We start from the raw sequence: 7,035 nt of genomic DNA on the forward strand, positions 1-7,035 counted from the left end.
GACAAAACAGTCTGCCAAGTTAAACATTCGCTCCTTCCACCACCGCGCACAAACACCACATCAAGTTCAAGACTATAGATACCCAGGCCTGCAACTTTCAAAGAGACTCTCCTGAGAAGTTCCAACAGGTATACCATAAATCAAGAACGCCTACCTCACTTTGAGCTACTTATCCTTTCTCTCTCTATGTTTCTTGTATATGTGTGTGAGAGTGAATGTGTGCATGGATGAGGTTGCAACCATTTCGCGAATTGTGTAAAAATTGTTATCTTTTTCACCTCCTGAGAAAACCTGTCATTTGACCTTAAAGACATTCAGGGGCTAACGCATTGTTTTTAACAAAACAAGATTGAAATATATAAGATCCTGAGGGGCCTTGACGGGTGAATGTGGAAAGGATTCTCCCTTGTGGGAGAATCTAGAACTAGGGGTCACTGTTTAAAAATAAGGCTTATCATTTAAGACTGAGATGAGGAGAATTTGTTTTCTCTCAGGGGGTCATGAGACTTTGGAACTCACTTCCTCAAAAGGCTGTGGAAGCAGAGACTTTTAAGGCAGAGGTAGATAGATTCTTGATAAGCAAGGGGGTGAAAGGTTATTGGGGGTAGGCAGGAATGTGGAGTCGAGGTTACAATCAGATCAGCCATGATCTTATTGAATGGTGGAGCAGGCTCGAGGGGCCGAGCGACCTACTCCTACTCCTAATTCGTATGTTCGTATGATTGTGGTCAGCTGGGAGGAGAACAGTGGGAACCACCCACACCCCTTACCACCTGTCTGTAACAATGGCATTGCATGGTTTTGAGTGTGGATCTCAGGATGCGGCGAGCACAGTGTTTTAAGGAATGTTGAGTATCTTGGAGATATCTGTAATCGAGGGTGGATCCAAAACGTGAAGGGTAGAATTTCAATTGGAATCCATGTTTTGTATTCATAAACTTCAAACATGTGCAGTATAAAATCAATCACTGTTTGGAGCAGCTCAATGCACAAAATAATCCACCTCATAGTGCAACCACTTCCTTTGGAATGGTGGGTTAAGTCCTTTAACAATGACTTTGTTTAATTTTTCATGTACTATGCCATCCATGTCCTTATATACTCTCAGCTCTTGAATCACCACTGAATGATACAAATTCATTGTCAGACAGTCTCATCTCAGTTCAGCTATTAGTATTAGAGCTGAATATCTCTTACATCGCCTTGGAATGAGATAACTGAAAATAAAAAGGTATTGCCAACTTTTAAAGTTGCCAAAGCTTTCTGGCTGTGTTTATATGTTGCATAATAGTATGACTGGTGAAGCAAAGTATCGTTGAATCACAGATAAAACTATGGCTTAAATGAAATGGAGAGGCCAGATGCATTATAGAAAAGATAGGGCTGAATGTTATGAGGCCTCCGGAGTCAGTGGATGTGGTGAGGGGCCGGGAAAATTCTTGTGGAGAGGCCCGCTGTGGCCCCCGATGCCGAGAAGGCCTCACCACATTTTACCGGCGGCGGCAAGGCCTCGCTGCGGCCCCCCTTCCATTCAACAGGGCTTTCATTTCAATATGGTAATGAGGGCGGCACAGTGGCGCAGTGGTTAGCCTCACAGCTCCAGCGACTCGGGTTCAATTCTGGGTACTGCCTGTGCGGAGTTTGCAAGTTCTCCCTGTGACCGTGTGGGTTTTCGCCGGGTGCTCCAATTTCCTCCCACAGCCAAAGACTTGCAGGTTGATAGGTAAATTGGCCATTATAAATTGCCCCTAGTATAGATAGGTGGTAGGGGAATTGAGGGAAGGTGGGGATGTGGTAGGAATATGGGATTAGTGTAGGATTAGTATAAATGGGTGGTTGATGGTCGGCACAGACTCGGTGGGCCGAAGGGCCTGTTTCAGTGCTGTATCTCTAAATAAATAAATAAATAAAGTTAATGCATGCAAATTAACTTACCTTGGCCCGGCAGCCGTCACATGCTGATATTCCGGCCGCTGGCCGCAAATTCTATGCATTGGATCTCCATTCAGTGTTCCAAGGCATGACACTGGTGGAGAGGGGGAAGGAGTGAAATTCTTAGGGCGGCGGGGGGAAGTGGTTAAAACTGTTTCAATTGGCTGAGGGGGTGGTGGGAAGGGGTTGAAGTGCCAAGATTACGAAGTTTGTGGGTGAAAGGTTGGGACCGGAAAAAAATGTTTCTCGGTGGGGAGGGAGAAATAAATATATTGTTTGATCACTTGGGGGGGGGGGGGTGGTGGAGGAGGGGTTTTGATGTTTAATTAACTGTTTTTATTGACATAAAAGGTGATGTGTCCTTTAAAATTTGAAATCATCTGTCAGGGCTTGAAGTCCTTTATAAACGGCGCAGCGCCTGCACAGGGGCGCCAGACGCCGTTGCTGGGGATGGAACGGTCGCCCCCTCTACATCATCGGGGGCGGCCGCTGTGCTCCCTCCATTTAAGTGAATTTTATGAGGCCTCCGGAGTCAGTGGATGTGGTGGGGGCTGGGAAAATTCTTCTGGAGAGGCCCGCCGTGGCCCCCGATGCCGAGAAGGCATCACCACATTTTACCTGCGCAAAATATCACTGGGGCTCAGCGGCGGCGCATCTGCGCCTGAAGGCCGCCAACGTCAAAGCGCACTGTCGTGATGTGCGGCGCGCTAATAAAATTCAGCCCATAGAGTTATTTACGGCCCATCAAGTCAGTACTGGACCTCCACTGAACAATCCAATCAGTCCCACTCCTCCACTCGATCCCCGTAACCCTGCAGGTTTATTTCCTTCAAGTAGCCATCCAATTGCCTTCTGAAATCATTGATCGTCTCCATTTCCACCACCCTGGTGGGCAACACGCTCCAGGTCATTACCACTCGCTGCAAAAAAAAGTTCTTCCTCACATTCCCCCTGCATGTCTTGCCAAAAACCTTCAATCTGTGTCCCCTAATTCTTGTACCATTAATTAATGGAATAGTTTTTCCTTGTCTAACTTATCTAAGCCTGTCATAATCTTGTACACCTCTCTTAAATCTCCCTTCAATTTCTTTTGCTGTCAAGAGAACAAACCCAGAATTTCCAACCTGACCTTGTAACTAAAATCCCCCATCCCTGGGACCATTTTGATAAATCTCCTCTGCACCCTCTCAAGTACTCTTACATCCTTCCTAAAGTGTGGTGACCAGAACTGGACACAATACTCCAGTTGGGGCCTAACAGAGCTATATAAAGGTTCAGCATAACTTCCCTGCTTTTCTAAAGTCCAAAAATAAATTAGTCCCAATAATCAATGGTGTTTATCCTCCATTCTATTAGAGACAAAGGATTAGACAGGTGAAAAATATTTTATCGGAAATTCCAAAATTAAAGAAAGCCAGCAGTGATTTGTTAAGGGCAAATCATGTTTAACAACTAGCTGGAGTTTTTTCATAAGGTAACAGAGAGGGTTGATGCTGTTGATGCGATGTACATGGACTTCCAAAAGGCATTTGATAAAGTGCTGCACAACAGAATTGTTGAACAAAGTTATAGCTCATGGAATATAAGGGACAGTAGCAACATGGATACAGAATTGGCTGAGTGACAGGAAATAAAAAGTAGTGTTTAATGGATTTTTTTCGGGCTGGAGGAAGGTTTGTAGTGGAGTTCCCCAGCGATCAGTGTTGGGACCCTTGCTCTTCCTGATATATATTAATGACCTTGATTAATTGATCTTGGCGTACAGGAGACAGTTTCAAAATTTGCGGATGATATGAAATTTGGAAGCATTGTAAACTGCAAGGAGGATAGTGATAGAACTTCGAACGGACATAAACAGGTTGTTGAAATGGGCAGACAAGTGGCAGATTAAATTTGATGCAGGGAAGTGTGAAGTGTTTCATTTTGATAAGAAGAATGTGGAGAGACAATATCAAATAAAGGGTACAATTCTAAAAGTGGATGCAAGAGCAGAGGGACTTGGGTATATACGTTCATTAAACATTGAAGGAAACAGGACAGATTGAGAGAGGGGTTAGCAAAGCATACAGTACCCTAGGCTTTATAAGTAGGGGCATAGAGTACAAGAGCAAGGAAGTTAAGTTAAACTTGTATATCGCACTGGTTTGGCCTCAACTAGAGTATTGCATCCAGTTTTGGGTGCCACACTTCAGGAAAACTTCACGAAAACTTCAGGGATGAGGAACTTCAGTTAGAGTTATACAGCACAGAAACAGGCCCTTTGGCCCATCGTGTCCGTGCTAGCCATCAAGCACCTAACTATTCTAATCCCATTTTCCAGCACTTGGCCCATAGCCTTGTATGCTATGGCGTTTCAAGTGCTCATCTAAATACTTCTTAATTGTTGTGAGGGTTCCTGCCTCTACCACCTCTTCAGGCAGTGCGTTCCAGATTCCAACCACCCTCTGGGTGAAAAATGTTTTCCTCAAATCCCCTCTAAACCTCCTGCCCTTTACCTTAAATCTATGCACCCTGGTTATTGACACCTCCGCTAAGGGGAAATGTTTCTTCCTATCTACCCTATCTATGCCCCTCATAATTTTGTATACCTCAATCAGGTCCCCCCTCAGCCTTCTCTGCTTTAAGGAAAACAACCCCAGCCTATCCAGTCTCTCTTCATAGCTGAAATGCTCCAGCCCAGGCAACATCCTGGTGAATCTCCTCTGCACCCTCTCCAGTGCAATCACATCCTTCCTATAGTGTGGCAAACAGAACTGTAAACAGTACTCCAGCTGTGGCCTAGCTAGCGTTTTATACAGCTCCATCATAACCTCCCTGCTCTTATATTCTATGCCTCAGCTAATAAAGGCAAGTATCCCATATGCCTTCCTAACCACCTTATCTACCTGTGCTGCTGCCTTCAATGATCTATGGACAAGTACACCAAGGTCCTTCTGACCCTTCGTACTTCCTAGGGTCCTACCATCCATTGTATATTCCTTTGCCTTGTTAGTCCTCCCAAAATGCATCACCTCACACTTCTCAGGATTACATTCCATCTTACCAGCCCATCTATATTGTCCTGTAATCTAAAGCTTTCCTCCTCACTATTTACGACACCACCAATTTTTGTGTCATCTGCAAACTTACTGGTCATACCTCCTATATTCACGTCTAAATCATTAATGTACATTACAAACAGCAAGGGTCCCAGCACCGATCCCTGCGATACACCACCGGTCACAGGCTTTCAATCACAAAAACAACCCTCGACCATCACTCTTTGCCTCCTGCCACTTAGCCACTTTTGGTTCCAATTTGCCAAATTGCCTTCGATCCCATGGGCTCGTACCTTCTTAACCAATCTCCCATTCTGGACCATATAAAAAGCCTTACTGAAGTCCATGTAGACTACATCAACTGCTTTACCCTCATCTACACATCTAGACACCTCCTTGAAAAATTCAATCACGTTCGTTAAACATGATCTCCCCCTGACAAAGCCATGCTGACTATCCTTGATTAATCCTTGCCTCTCCAAGTGGAGATTAATCCTGTCCCTCAGAATTTTTTACAATAGTTTCCCTACCACTGATGTTAGACTCACCAGCCTGCAATTACCTGGTTTATCCCTGATACCCTTCTTGAATAATGGTACTACATTTGCTGTCCTCCAGTCCTCTGGTACCTCTCCTTTGCCAAAGAGGATTTGAAAATTTGTGTCAGAGCCCCTGCTATCTCCTCCCTTGCCTCACATAAGAGCCTGGGATACATCTCATCTGGGCCTGGGGATTTATCCACTTTTAAGCCCGCTAAAACTGCTAATATTTCCTCCCTTTCAATGCTAGTTTGTTTGAGTATATCACAATCCCCCTCCCTGATCGCTACACCTACATCATCCTTCTCCATAGTGAACACAGATGAAAAGTAATCATTTACAACCTCATCTACATCCTCTGGCTTCACACACAGATTGCCACTTTGATCCCTAATGGGCCCTACTCTTTCCCTGGTTATCCTCTTGCCCTTAATATACTTATAAAACGTCTTGGGATTTTCCTTTATCTTGCCTGCCAGTGTTTTTCATGTCCCCTCTTCGCTCTCCTAATTACTTTTTTAAGTACCCTCCTACACTTTCTATATTCCTCTAGGGCCTCCGCTGTTTTCAGCCCTCTGAATCTGCCATAAGCCTCCTTTTATTCCTTGACATCCAGGGTTCCCTGGACTTATTGGTCCTGCCTTCACCTTAACAGGAACATGTTGGACCTGAACTCTCACTATTTCCTTTTTGAATGACTCCCACTGGTCTGATGTAGACTTTCCTACAAGTAGCTGCTCCCAGTCTACTTTGGCCAGATCCAATTTTATCTTATTGAAATCGGCCTTCCCCCAATTCAGTACCTTTATTTCTGGTCCATCTTTGTCCTTTTCCATAACTACCTTAAAATCTTACAGAGTTATGGTCACTGTCCCTGAAATGCTCCCCCACTGACACTTCTACCACTTGTCCGGCTTCATTCCCTAGGATTAGGTCCAGTACTGCCCCTTCTCTTGTAGGACTTTCTACATACTGGCTCAAAAAGCTCTCCTGTATGCACTTTAAGAATTCTGCCCCCTTTAAGCCTTTTGTTATGTGGATAGGTTGGAGAAGTTGGGACTGTTCTCCTTGGAGAAGAGAAGGCTGAGAGGAGATTTGATAGAGGTATTCAAAATCATGAGGGGTCTGGACAGTGTAGAATGGGAAAAACTGTTCCCATTGGTGAAAGGATGGAGACCAAGAGGGCACAGATTTAAGGTAATTGTCAAAAGAAGCAATGGAGACATGAGGAAAAACTTTTTCACATAGTAAGTAGTTAGGATCTGGAATGCACTGCCTGAGTGTGTGGTGGGGGCAGGTTCAATCAAGACATTCAAAAGGAAACTGGATTGTTATCTGAAAAGGAAGAATGTGCAGGGCTACAGGAAGGAGGCTGGGGAGTGGCACTAGGTAAATTGCTCATTCAGAGAGCCAGTGCAGACACGACCGGCCGAAAGGCCTCCTTCTGTGCTGGAATAGTTCTGTGATTCTGTGATTATATAACCTTGATTAGTTGAAAGGGATCAGATGCATTTTATTTTTAAATA

This window comes from Heterodontus francisci, chromosome 14, assembly GCF_036365525.1.
Source record: "Heterodontus francisci isolate sHetFra1 chromosome 14, sHetFra1.hap1, whole genome shotgun sequence".
In the NCBI taxonomy this organism is placed as follows: Eukaryota; Metazoa; Chordata; class Chondrichthyes; order Heterodontiformes; family Heterodontidae; genus Heterodontus; species Heterodontus francisci.